This window comes from Rhinatrema bivittatum, chromosome 12 (genome assembly GCF_901001135.1).
Source record: "Rhinatrema bivittatum chromosome 12, aRhiBiv1.1, whole genome shotgun sequence".
Lineage (NCBI taxonomy): Eukaryota > Metazoa > Chordata > Amphibia > Gymnophiona > Rhinatrematidae > Rhinatrema > Rhinatrema bivittatum.
Genome location: NC_042626.1, coordinates 46395956 through 46408772, shown reverse-complemented (window position 1 = coordinate 46408772; position 12817 = coordinate 46395956). Strand labels below are relative to the sequence as shown.

General features: G+C 43.5%; 1 protein-coding gene across 2 annotated transcripts in view; it reads left to right on the top strand.

Annotated features, from left to right (window-relative positions):
• Positions 1 to 1386: 1386 nt before the first annotated feature.
• The window catches only part of SCN4A (sodium voltage-gated channel alpha subunit 4), a 176224-nt gene continuing 164793 nt past the window's right edge, over positions 1387 to 12817 (top strand). Inside the window, exon 1 of one of the 2 annotated variants that reach the window (XM_029572321.1) lies at positions 1387 to 1504. The gene's annotated coding sequence lies outside the window, so the exon portion shown is untranslated. Of the gene's footprint in view, positions 1505 to 1845; positions 2060 to 12817 lie in introns of those variants that run through there. The other variant, XM_029572322.1, reaches the window with a different exon arrangement.

Here is a 12817-nt window from a genome sequence, read left to right as displayed (position 1 = left end):
CTCCTCCGCTGTGACTGGAGCTCCTGCCTCCCTCTCTACACTCCCTGCACACTGCCCTCTTGGGACTGGAGCTCCTGCCTCCCTCTCTACACTCCCTGTACACTCCCCTGCTGTGACTGGAGCTCCTGCCTCTCTCTCGACACTCCCTGCACACTCCCCTGCTGTGACTGGAGCTCCTGCCTCTCTCTCTACACTCCCTGCACATTCCCCTGCTGTGACTGGAGCTCCTGCCTCTCTCTCTACACTCCCTGCACACACCGCTGCTGTAAATGGAGCTCCTACCCCTCTCTCTACCCTCCCTGCACACTCCCCTGCTGTGACTGGAGCTCCTGCCTCTCTCTCTACACTCCCTGCACACTCCCCTGCTGTGACTGGAGCTCCTGTCTCTCTCTCTCTCTCTCTCTACACTCCCTGCACACTGCCCTCTTGTGACTGGAGCTCCTGCCTCTCTCTCTACACTCCCTGCACACTCCCCTGCTGTGACTGGAGCTCCTGTCTCTCTCTCTCTCTCTCTCTACACTCCCTGCACACTGCCCTCTTGTGACTGGAGCTCCTGCCTCCCTCTCTACACTCCCTGCACACTCCCCTGCTGTGACTGGAGCTCCTGCCTCCCTCTCTACACACTCCCCTGCTATGACTGGAGCTCCTGCTTCCCTCTCTACGCTCCCTGCACACTGCCCTCTTGTGACTGGAGCTCCTGCCTCCCTCTCTACACTCCCTGAACACTGCCCTCTTGTGACTGGAGCTCCTGCCTCCCTCTCTACACTCCCTGCACACTGCCCTCTTGTGACTGGAGCTCCTGCCTCCCTCTCTACACTCCCTGAACACTGCCCTCTTGTGACTGGAGCTCCTGCCTCCCTCTCTACACTCCCTGAACACTGCCCTCTTGTGACTGGAGCTCCTGCCTCCCTCTCTACACTCCCTGAACACTGCCCTCTTGTGACTGGAGCTCCTGCCTCCCTCTCTACACTCCCTGAACACTGCCCTCTTGTGACTGGAGCTCCTGCCTCCCTCTCTACACTCCCTGCACACTGCCCTCTTGTGACTGGAGCTCCTGCCTCTCTCTACACTCCCTGCACACTCCCCTGCTATGACTGGAGCTCCTGCCTCCCTCTCTACACTCCCTGCACACTGCCCTCTTGTGACTGGAGCTCCTGCCTCTCTCTCTACATCCCCTGCTGTGACCCAGAGCTCCTGCCACCCTCTGCACACTCCCCTCTTGTGGCAAGCCGCAGAGTTAGCTCCCAGCCAGGAACAGAAACCCGATAGAGCCTGGGGGGGGAGAGCGCGCAGGCGTGGACTGTCCCACGTACCTGAAGAACCTCCTCAGGTTTCACTTGAAGACCCTCTGACGTGGGCAGCAGCTGTCTGGCCAGTAGAACAGAGCTGAGCCAGAGGCTTCAGGCTGCCTTGGGAGAGGAGAGCCTGGGTGGGGGTGGGAGTGGGGGGGGGGTGGCTGAGCCAACCTCGCCCTTCACTCCATTGGTGCAGACCACCCATACAGGTAAGGTCTTTATTCCTCCTTGTGCCGTCCGATATGTAGACCGAAGGGCTCTAGTTCAGTCGCCCTTGGGCACCGTCCCTGGACATGCCAGTGTGTGTATGTGTGTGTGTGTGTGAATGCTGCCTGGCTTGGATGTCACCCAGTGATGTAAACGCAATGACATGTGGCAAATTGCTTTGCTCTCCTCTTCTGCTGCGTACAGAGATTTGATGGGAGTTTGATTTCCTCCCTCTTCTCCCCACCCTCGCAGCTGACAAGCTGGGGCTGACTCCAAAAACGAAAGGAGCACACACACACGCGCACGAAATAAGTGTAAAATTTGTTTTACGAGTTTAGAAAAAAAAAAAAGTTTGGAGCCGCATGGCATGGGGGCTGTTGGAGGATGAGAGATGTCCTCATTCTAAACGCTTCTGCCAGGTGGGCTTTGCAGCGAGGATTCCGTCAGATTAACGGCGGCAGGTTGTTGTTGTTGGTTTTTTTTTTTAAACCCCCTTTCCCTCTCCGTGGCAGCGACTGCTGGGCACCCGAAAGCCGACAGATCCTTTGACTCTTAAGGTAACTGAAAATGGAACATGGGGCAGCGACATCTAAATAAGGGCCAAACCACAGAATGCTCCGTCTCTGAATGCCCAGGACGTGCCCACAGCAGGCAGGGCAGCGTCAGTGTGCCCAGCTTGAAAGCAGACAGATTTTGAAATTCAGAACCTGTGGTGGCCTAGTAGCTTTTAGTTATCGTGCTCTGAAATTTCTAGCTCAGAATGCTGCTTTGCTTTTTCAGTCCCGGGATAAATTGGAACATTAATGGAGTAGGTATATTGTGCGTGCAATACGTGTATAGCATATGTCTGCATGTAATTGACCTCTTTTACAAAAAGATCATAGGAAAAAAAAAATTCACTAAATTGAGAGTTAAATTAACCATCTTTCAAAAGAAAGACTCTGTAGTTGGGTTGAAGTCATTCACTGTTTTACTATGGTTTTCTTCTGGTGAATGCAGACTAGTCAGAGAATAAGATTATACCCACCCTTACCCTCCCTCCTCAGCTTCTTCTAAAGTGCTGATCCTATTATTTTTCGCCATATGAAGAGTTCCATTCCTTATCAGGGAGACGGAGGCAGAGAGAGAGAGAGAGAGAAACGTTCACTGACCTACAGGGCCAAAAGTATAAAAGGTGGCGACATTACAATGCAAATCATTCCATCTCAGAATTGAGACTTACGTCCTTGTCTGACTATCTGAACCAAGTAAGAAGATTTAGAGCCAGATTTAAGGACTGGCCAACATTAGGGTATAGAACAATTCCCCACCCCCCTCCCCTCCCAGTGCCAGCCGCCAGACGGTAAGCAAACGCAGTTTGGAACTGGCGCTTCCTTGATCCCCTGTGACTTTTGCAGGAGTGAATACTCCATCGGGGATGGGCGGGGGGAGGAGGCATACAACCATGGAGAAATATGCTTGGTTGGAAAGTGAAGTGTGGCGGGGGCTTTTTGGATACCTCTCTTCTCCATCCTTGGACTAAATTTAAAGATTGAGCAACAGTTCCACAGCAAAATGTCCTGCCAATGGTTTCTTTTTCTTTCCATTGGTGCTCTCTTATGCTACAGCAGAACCCTTAGCTTCCCAGAGAAAACTTCATTATATTGGGCAAAACCAATCTCCCCTTTACCTGTGTGTGAATCAGTAGGAAGAAATAAGAAAAATAAAAGTTCTTCGCCAATACTTAGGGCGCTCTGATTTCGCTGCATTAAAGGTGAGCAGGTTGTAAGAGTGTATCTGGATTTCCAGAAAGCATTTGACAAAGTCCCTCACGAGAGACTTCTTAGGAAATTAAAAAGTCATGGGATAGGGGGCAGTGTCCTATTGTGGGCTGCCAACTGGTTAAAAGACAGAAAACAGAGAGCAGGGCTAAATGGTAAATTTTCCCAATGGAAAACAGTGAATAGTGGAGTGCCCCAGGGATCTGTTCTGGGCCCACTGCTTTTTAATATGTTTATAAATGACCTGGAAATGGGAACCACAAGTGAGATGATCAAATTTGCCAATGACACAAAGTTATTCAAAGTTGTCAAATCACAAGAGGATTTTGAGAAATTGCAAGAGGACATTGCAAGACTGGGAGATTGGGCATGCGAATAGCAAATTAAATTTAATGTGGGAAAGTACAAAGTGATGCACTTTCAATGGGCTACGTGCATACATTTTGGGGTTTATGAGCGTGGCCCGGCCTTGTGTGCGCCGCGCGCATTTTCCAATGGGCCTGGCCACGCGCGTAGACCCTGATATGTGCCAAAGTGCCGGGCCTCTCCAAAGGGGCGGGCCAGGGGCCGGGCTCTGGGCAGGGAGGGGCGAGGCGGGCTGGGACAGCGCTATTCAACACTGTTCCAGAGAAGCATGCGCCGGAAGTCGGCTGGCGCACGGAGATTGGGGGATAGTTAGGTTAGGTTTAGGGGGGCGGGTGGAGGAGAGGGGAAGAGAAAGGAAGGTTAGGTAGGGGGGTAGGGAAGTCCCCGCCACCCCCCCCCCCCCAGTCTGCATGTGCGCATGTTATAAAATCAGCTCGTCCATGTGCGTGCGCCGGGACCACGCGCACATGGATGCATGCGCGAGGGTCTTAAAATCGACCCCTTTGGGAAGAGTAAACCAAATTATAGCTACAAAATGCAAGGTTTCACATTAGCAGTCACCTCTCAGGAAAAGGATCTAGGGGTCATTGTTGAAAATACGTTGAAATTTTCTGCTCAGTGTGCAGCAGCAGCAGCCAAGAAAGTAAACAGAATGCTAGGGATTATTAGGAAAGGACTGGAGAATAAAACAGAGAATATCATAATGTCTCTGTATTGCTCCAAGGTGCAACCTCATCTTGAGTATTGTGTGCAGTTCTGGTCAGCACATATCAAAAAGATACAGCAGAATTAGAAAAGGTACAGAGAAGGGCGACCAAGATAATAAAGGGGATGGAACAATTCCCCTATGAAAAAAGACTAAAGAGGTTAGAACTTGGAGAAGAGATGGCTGAGGAGAGATATGATAGAGGTGTCTATAAAATAATGAGTGGAATGAAATGAGTAAACGTTAATCAGTTGTTTACTCTTTCGAAAAGTACAAAGACTAGGGGACACACAAGGAAGGGGTAATACATTTAAAACTAATAAGAGAAATTTTATTTTTTTACTCAATGCATAATTAAGCTCTGGAATTCGTTGCCAGAGGGTGTGGTGAAAGCTATTAGGGGTAGATTTTATAACAAGCGCGTGTGCACACATGCCGATTTTATAACATGCACGCGCCGGCCTTCCCCCGCCCCTCCCTGCCCAAACCCCAGCCCCCGGCCTGCCCCTTTGAAGAGGCCTGTAACTGCATTTAAAAAAGTTTGAACAAGCTACTGGAAGAAAAGTCCATTAACCTTTATTAAGGTAGAGTTGTAGAAATCCATTGCTTATTCTTGGGATAAGGAGCTTAGAATCTGTCTACCCCTTGGGATCCTGCCAGGTACTTGTGACCTGGCTTGGCCACTGTTGGAAACAGGATACACAGTATGGCAAGTCTTATGTTCTTATGTTCTTATCCATTCATAGCACCCTAAGAATGAACTACAGTAATGTGCTATATAATGGACTTCCCTAATCCAGTTTGAAACCGCTGCAATTAATTTGGTTCGGAGGCTTGCGCAGAAATTGCTGTTTGTGCATAAGCGCATACATTACCAAACTTGTCTTTGCACTTTTACACCTGCTAATTGACTCACACGATGGAAATCGCACCTGTCTTTTGTCTGTAGTGTTTGGGTTGGCGATCCTGGTAAACTGGCAGGGGGAGGGGGAGGGGGGTTCAGGATGAAGTGCTGGAGGGTCTAGGTGGACTGGTGCAGGACTGGGTGAACTGGTGGGGGTGTCAGGATTTTAAGTACGTGTGCAAGCATTTTCAGAACAAGAGTACATGCATATTTATAAAGTACCTGCCTCTCTCAAGGAATTATGGGTTTTGATGCATGCATTGTTATAATTATTACACATATAAAATGGCATAATTTTATATCATGGGTAAAGTGTGTGCGTTCCTGCATTACAAATATACGCTTGTAATTTTGAGGCTGATATATGTGGTATTTTATCAACTGTGTGACTCCCACCAGTGTATACTACCGTAGCATATATCTCCGCAGGCCCATTTACACGCGCAAATGATGTCCTGCAGACAATTCTGAAAATTGGGCTATAAGAGGACCAGGGACCTGGCTACCTGCATGACCAGCTCTCTATAAGCCACCTCACCTATTAGGATTTTGTCATGAATTTTCTTACCTGTTCCTTTCCTGGCTGAAGTTAGCTTAAAGAATACAGGTGCTTTGAAAATCTGGAATATGATGCCAAGAGAGCTGCAATTGATGGATGATTATACCATGTTTAAGAAACATTGAAAAACCCAGCTGAATTCATAAGCATTGGATGCATGGGCTGTTAAAATCATTGATTCTGATTTTGGGTTTTCTTGGGTTCTTATTCTATGGTTATTTTATGCTGATTTAAGTATTTTTGATTTTTAAGTTTTATTCACTATTTATGTATTTTTTATTTCCTTATATTTATTGAATTTTAATGCTGATCACCACTTTGTGCATTTATTACAATGGAAATTTGAAATGGAGGTTTATAAATATGAGCTAATAAATAGGAAAGTGATTTTCAGCTGTCTGCAGAGGGCTAAAGTCTGTGTGGGCAAATTAAACCCAGATTTTATCCCAAAATTTCAAAATGGACCTATACGCACAAGTCCACTTTGAAAATTAGCAGGTGGGCACCTTATGCAGTGAGGCATATGCACATACATTTGCAATTGCTTGTTAGCAAGTACAAAGGTGTTATGACAATTGACAGAATACATCTAAATGCTATCCACACATTATTATATACTGACATTCAATCTGAGATATCACATCAATTTACATTCAGGTACTGTAGGTATTTCTCTATCCCATTTACAATCTAAGGGCCTCATTTTCCAAGGAGTTACCGCGGGTGATAATTCCGCAAATCGCGCTAACAGCAGTTAACGCGATTTGCGAATGCAAATTTTTAATTTTGTATTCAGGGGGCGGAGCAAATGTAAAGTAAAAGGTTTATTGTGGTTCATGATGTTTCTGGACAGGCCTGTGAGAGAGAGAGAGAGAGAGAGAGAGAGAGAGAGAGAGAGAGAGAGAGAGAGAGAGAGAGAGACTGAGACTGGCCATAATGTCATGGCCCATAGGTAGGTATTTGTATCCCTATGGGAGGCCCACCTAGTAACTCGAGGTGGGGATTAGGTATGAGTGTAGGGGGTTAGGGGCCACTTTGACATTCTACGTGACACCTACGAACAGAACAGTGGTTTCTTGTGAAGATTTGCTGGCCTTCGGAGTGAGGAAACTCACTCCAAGATGAGATTTGAGCAATGTTCTCTCAACCTAGGTTAGTGGCCCCTAACCCCCAGAAACATCGGGTAACTTTAGTTGTTCATATTCAGTGGAACATTTACCCAGGTATGCCCCACTAAATATCTGGGTAAAGTCACCTGGGCAATTTTCCTGCTCACTGGCTCACTGAATATAGACCTGAAGGTGGCTGTGCAAAGGCAAACCAGAGTTTATGTTTTAAAAGTAGCCTCACAGTGATGGTTTTTTTTAGCAGGGACTTGATGTTGCGTTGAAGAGAGACAGCATGACACACCAGCTCAGCTCAGAAAGGCTGCTCTAGGCATTCGGCGCAAGATGGAAAGTAGAGTCAGGTGCTGGAGATGGAGGAGAGGTGTATAGAAGCCTGATAAGTGAAATTTGGGATGAGGGGGTCTAAGGGGAGATAAGAGAGGAGAGATAATGAGGTGCACTTGTAAGTGAGATCAAGAAGCTAGAACTTTATATGGAAATAGACGGGGAGCCAATGTAGCAACTTGAGAAGACATGTTTTAATTTAATTTAATTCTCCAATAATGATCAGAACACAAATTCGCAATAATCAATAAAAAGCCTTAACAAATAACACACATAACAATGGAAAATGTCAAGCATAAATATAAAAATAAATGAAATCAGCACTCAAATCACCTAAAAATTAAACTATATAATCATAAAATAACTCAGGTTAATAAAGCTTGTTTAAAAAACAGGTCTTATTTAAGCATCTGAAAACTGATAATCCAGTTCCATTCTGATTTCCCTAGGAAAAATGATCCATAACTATAGCCAAGGCTTGAGAAAGCCTTTCCCCCTTATCTTTTCTAGTATCATGGTAGAAAGAAAGGGCTGCACAAAATATGCCTCCTGCACTAATCTCAAAACTTGAACCAGTGAATACCAAGAGTAAAGATCTTTTTCTGGCTAGAAACATTGGAGTGGGGATGCACCAAACTGTTGAGTCTTTCGTTTTCTGGGCATCTGCATACAGAGGGTAATTTTATAACCATTGGGATAGGATTAAAGTCTGCATGTAACTTGTATATGCGACTTAAATTTGCTTTGAAATTGCTGGCTATTTGGCTAATGCACAAAAATTTGCTTTGAAAATGCTCAGGCAATTGGTCCAGTACATTCACAGATTAATTAGAATAAAATTACACCTCCTCTTAAAAAGGCATAACTTGTGCATGGTAACTTCTACACACATCTTTTAAAATCAAACATATTGGGGTAAATTTTCAGAGTTACATGCATAAAAATTAGCATATACATACATAACTAGCCTGTACGCATGTAATCACTATCTTATATGCCAAACGAAATAAGGAAGTCAAAGCACAGTAAATCATGGCAAAAAGTATAATAAGAAAATGTTATATATAAAGGGTGTCAGCAAGCCAGGCAACTGTGCAAGACTACCTGAAAGGTAGTAGCCTGGACCTCTCTATCATTTACTCACATATGGTACTTTAGAATGTGAGGTAATCAATATTATTATCCATTTTTTTAAGCACATTTTTTATGCACATAAAACACACCTATAGGCAATTGCTTAGGAAAATCAGTGTGATAAAAAGAGTCACAATCTCCTGCATCAGGGGGACTTATCTTAAGCAAGAATCTCCTCTTCATAATCAGAAGCTCTGTCCGGATCCGTCGATCTCAAGTCAACTGAAAAGAGAGGCTCTCTCTCTATATGTGGGTGAATGATAGAGAGGTCCGGGCTACCACCTTTCAGGGATCCCACCTGGCTTGCTGACACCCTTTACATATAACATTATCTTATTAACTTTTTGCCATGATTTACTGCGCTTTGAATGTTCCTTATTTCATTTGGCATATTATATTTGAGGACAGCATTCTGTGGGTTTGTTTGTTACAGTATCACTATTTTATAAACATCAAAAGTACACTCATACTATAGGTTTTGTGTGTACATATAGTCACGATAAAAAGGGGCGGTGTGAGGTATTCCAGTCCGGGGTCAACAATTACACGTGTAAATTGCTATTTTATAAGAGAATTAATCATGTACACCTCACAACTTACTCATGTAATTTTACACCTGCTAATTATCTTGCAAAATTGATATCAGACTTGTTTATTGTGTACCACTGGCTAGGTGGGATATCTGGGTGAGCTGGATGAGTTCAGGCTGAAGAACCAAGAGGGTCTTTATGACCTGGAGGACTGCGCCAAGTCCTATTTTTCACACATAAAATATACACACAGGGACAGTAACTGTTAAACCTGTGCAAGTATGCACATTTGTGTACATATGTCAGCCTGCGCCCAAGTGTGCAGCCATTTTATAACATACATGCGCATATGCGTGCATGCATGTTATAAAATAGCCTGGCCAAGCACACGTGTGTGCAAATCCCACTTCTACCACATTAATCGGGGGATTATAAAAGGGGCGCACAATGAGGCCATTCCCAATTTTATCAATTCATCCCCAGTTCACCCAGTTAAGAGATATGTCCTCCACTCCCCCCACCAGTTTGATAGCCTTCACTCCCCCCAGTTAGCCCCGAATCTTAAAACCACACAGATCTGCCTAGTTTTCTTTAAATTTTAACTTACATGGCATCCGAAGCAGAAGTTACGTAGCAGGGGGCCTTGGCATGCACCGGGCCACATCAGTATTTACGCGCACATTTTAGGTTCACACCCCGAAATGCCCATGCCCCACCCAGACCATGCCCACACCCTGCCCCTTTTTGAAAACTTTCGAGATGCGCATGCTGTGGAAGATATATACATATCTTGGTGGCTATTAAAATCTGCTTGGCACATGCGAGCCTGACTTCTTCACACATCCCCTAATTAATGTGCTCATTGGGCTTTTAATATTCACCTCATACTTTTTAAAAATTGGTAGGAAAACTATGCATTTTCAGTGCATTGTATGTATTTGTGCAGAAGCATACATACTTGCATATGTTGGGGGTAGACAGATGCATATTTCATATTTTGTGTGTATCAGGTATGTGATAGTTATAATATACTAACATGGATCTCCTCACAGCCATACACACATGTATATACAGTTGCATGGAGTTGCCTGAAAGTTATCTTCCCTGTGCATGAGTTCCAACTCCAACTCTCCGGAATGCCTTAGGGGCCGATGCAATACAGTGCGCTCAGCAATCGGACGCAGGTTAAATAGGCGCTAATCCATCCCCTAATGCAATAGGGGGATTAGCGCCTATTTAACGTGCGTCCGACGTGGAGTGAATGAGATAGCGCTTATCACATGCAAATGCATGTGAATGAGGCTATTACTCATTCACTCCAAATGCAAAAAAATAAATGCGCATCTCAGACGCACATTTATCCCTCAGCTATTAACGCCTGCCTAGAGCAGGCGTTAATAGCTGAGCACATTGAAAAAAAGTACAGAAAAGCAGAAAAAATTGCTTTTCTGTACTTTTTTAAAAGTTAAAAAAAAAAAGAAAAAAACCCTCTGTTGGCCACTTTGAAGACCATCACCGATATGCTCGGCATTGGTGTTCATAACTGGCAGACCGCCAGTAACTGCGGGGTCACGTTAGCAAGGAGACGACCCCCTAATTTGTTTATTGCATGGCGCCCCCTTGCAGGCACCATGCATGCGTTAAGAAAGCTGGCGCTGAAAAGTCAGCACCCGCTTTCCACATTTAATATTGCATCGGCCCCATAGTTAGTTTATTTGATTTAATTAATTGCCTTTCTACAATAAAATCATGGCAATGTACAAAAAAATTTAATATATAATGGTAATACAGAAATAACAGAAATACATGATAAATTAAATAAAAATAAAAATTGAAAAAATAAAAATAACATAAAAAATAGAGAAATTCAAAACTTTATAAAATAAACAGAGTCCTTGAATAAGGAGAGGAAAGTAATGCTTAAGAAAGATTAGGTAAATAAATGGCATACAATTAAAAACAAGTAATACTGCTGAATAAATTAGTCAATGATCAAAAAATGAGAGATAATAAGATCAGTTGTAAAATATCAATGATCAGTGCGCAAAAGGATTTAACAATCAAAAACTTGCATGAAGATAAAAGTCTTAAGACCTTTCTTCAATTTAAGAAAGTCCAAATCTAGGTGCAGCCCAAGTGGGCAAGAATTCCATAGGGAGGGAGACATAAGGAAAAGCTTTCTTCTGGATTGTCTCCATCCTGATTTCTTTTAACTGTAGGAACCTTTAATAGTTCCTACTGAGAAGATCAGAATGTCTCGCTGGGACAGTAGAGAATTAACAGGTTCAATAAGTAGCACAGGATACCCCAACGGTATGCCTTAAAGGCAAGGCAATCAGTTTTACACTTTATCTGCAAGAGATGGGCAGCCAGTGAAGTTGCTTCAAAAGAGGAGTAACATGATCAAATTTTCTCTTCCCAAAGATTAGTTTAGCAGCAGTATTTTGAACGATGTGCAATTGATGAATAGAACGTGAAGGTAAACCATGATAAAGAGCATTGTAGTAATCCAGCCTGTTTATGACAAGAGAATAGGTCAAAGCTTTTAAGTCATTAGTGTAAAGAAAAGCCCTTAACCGATGGTTGAAACGCAACTAAGAATAGAAACGTAGTACTACGTTGGAAACTTGAGAAGAATTTGAGCAAGGGATCCAGTTTAATTCCAGGAGTGATAAAAGTTTGCTTGAGTTGAATCTGGGCATTACCAATCCATTGCGAAGCAAGTTTGGAGACATCAGAAGTTCTAGTAAACCACATTGCTTCCGATGTATCCAGATTCACTTGCAATTTGGAAGAAAGAAGCCATTTTGAAACTTCTGTTAAGCAGTAAGTTTGCCATAGAATCAGAAAATATAATAAGATCTAATTGGCTGCAATCTGAATATCAGCTGAGTATAGAAAGCAGTTAAAACCAAGGCTCTGAATTAAGATTGCGAGGGGAGAAAGATATAGTTTAAAGATTATAGGAGAAAGAATAGAGCCTCTCTGAAGTTTATGTATAATTAGTATGTGTGTAAATGGGTTTCATGCACACTTCTATGTACAGAGAGCCCTGAGCTATTTTGTAACAGCTTCTAAAACTGTATTTTAGGTGTATAAAAAGGCTTTGAAAACCAGGTCCACAAGGTCCAAGCTAATGAAATTAATGTTTGAGGATCAATGATTCACTTCACTGCTTGAAGCTTTCTTCAGCAAGCACATTGATATCATTTTCAATGATCTTATTTAATGCAGCAGTTCTTTCCAAGGCATCAGTGCTGGAACTTTTTCAGGCATTTAAGATGTTGCTGATATGTCACTCACACTTCACACCCATCTCGGAGTGAAGGGATATACTGTATGCATTGTAATATCTGTATTTGGTCCTGGTCAGTGAAAATGCGCTGGAGCAATATCCTGAAAAAGATACTTTAGTTACCTTCCACCTTTTGGTGAAACAACAGAATGTAACTAACTCCAATCCCCAGGTACCTGAAGTAAGTTTCTAATTGGCTCCATTGGGTTTTTTTAAGGACTGTTTTATCCAGTCTTAAAATTGCCCCATTGCATGCATGGCTTTGTAGTTCCTGCATTTCTTGGAGGACTAAGAACACCATCTCTATGCACTCAAATGGATGAAAACCAGGGACAGATTGACCTGTCCTGAAAAACTTAAATCAACAGCCAGAATCCACTTACAGAGCCTTGAGTGGTGAATTGTATATGTATACAATGGATTTAACACGTCATGGCAAGCTGGTTTTACCTCCTGTTTAAATCTAATCCCATTGAAAACCCTAATCCCACACACCAAAGTGTGAGAAAAGACAGGGATTAACTGTGTGGAAACACCAAACAACCAGAAACATACAACATTACTATAAACAAATAAGAAGCTCTGGTGCATGTGAGGCGGCTCAAAATTA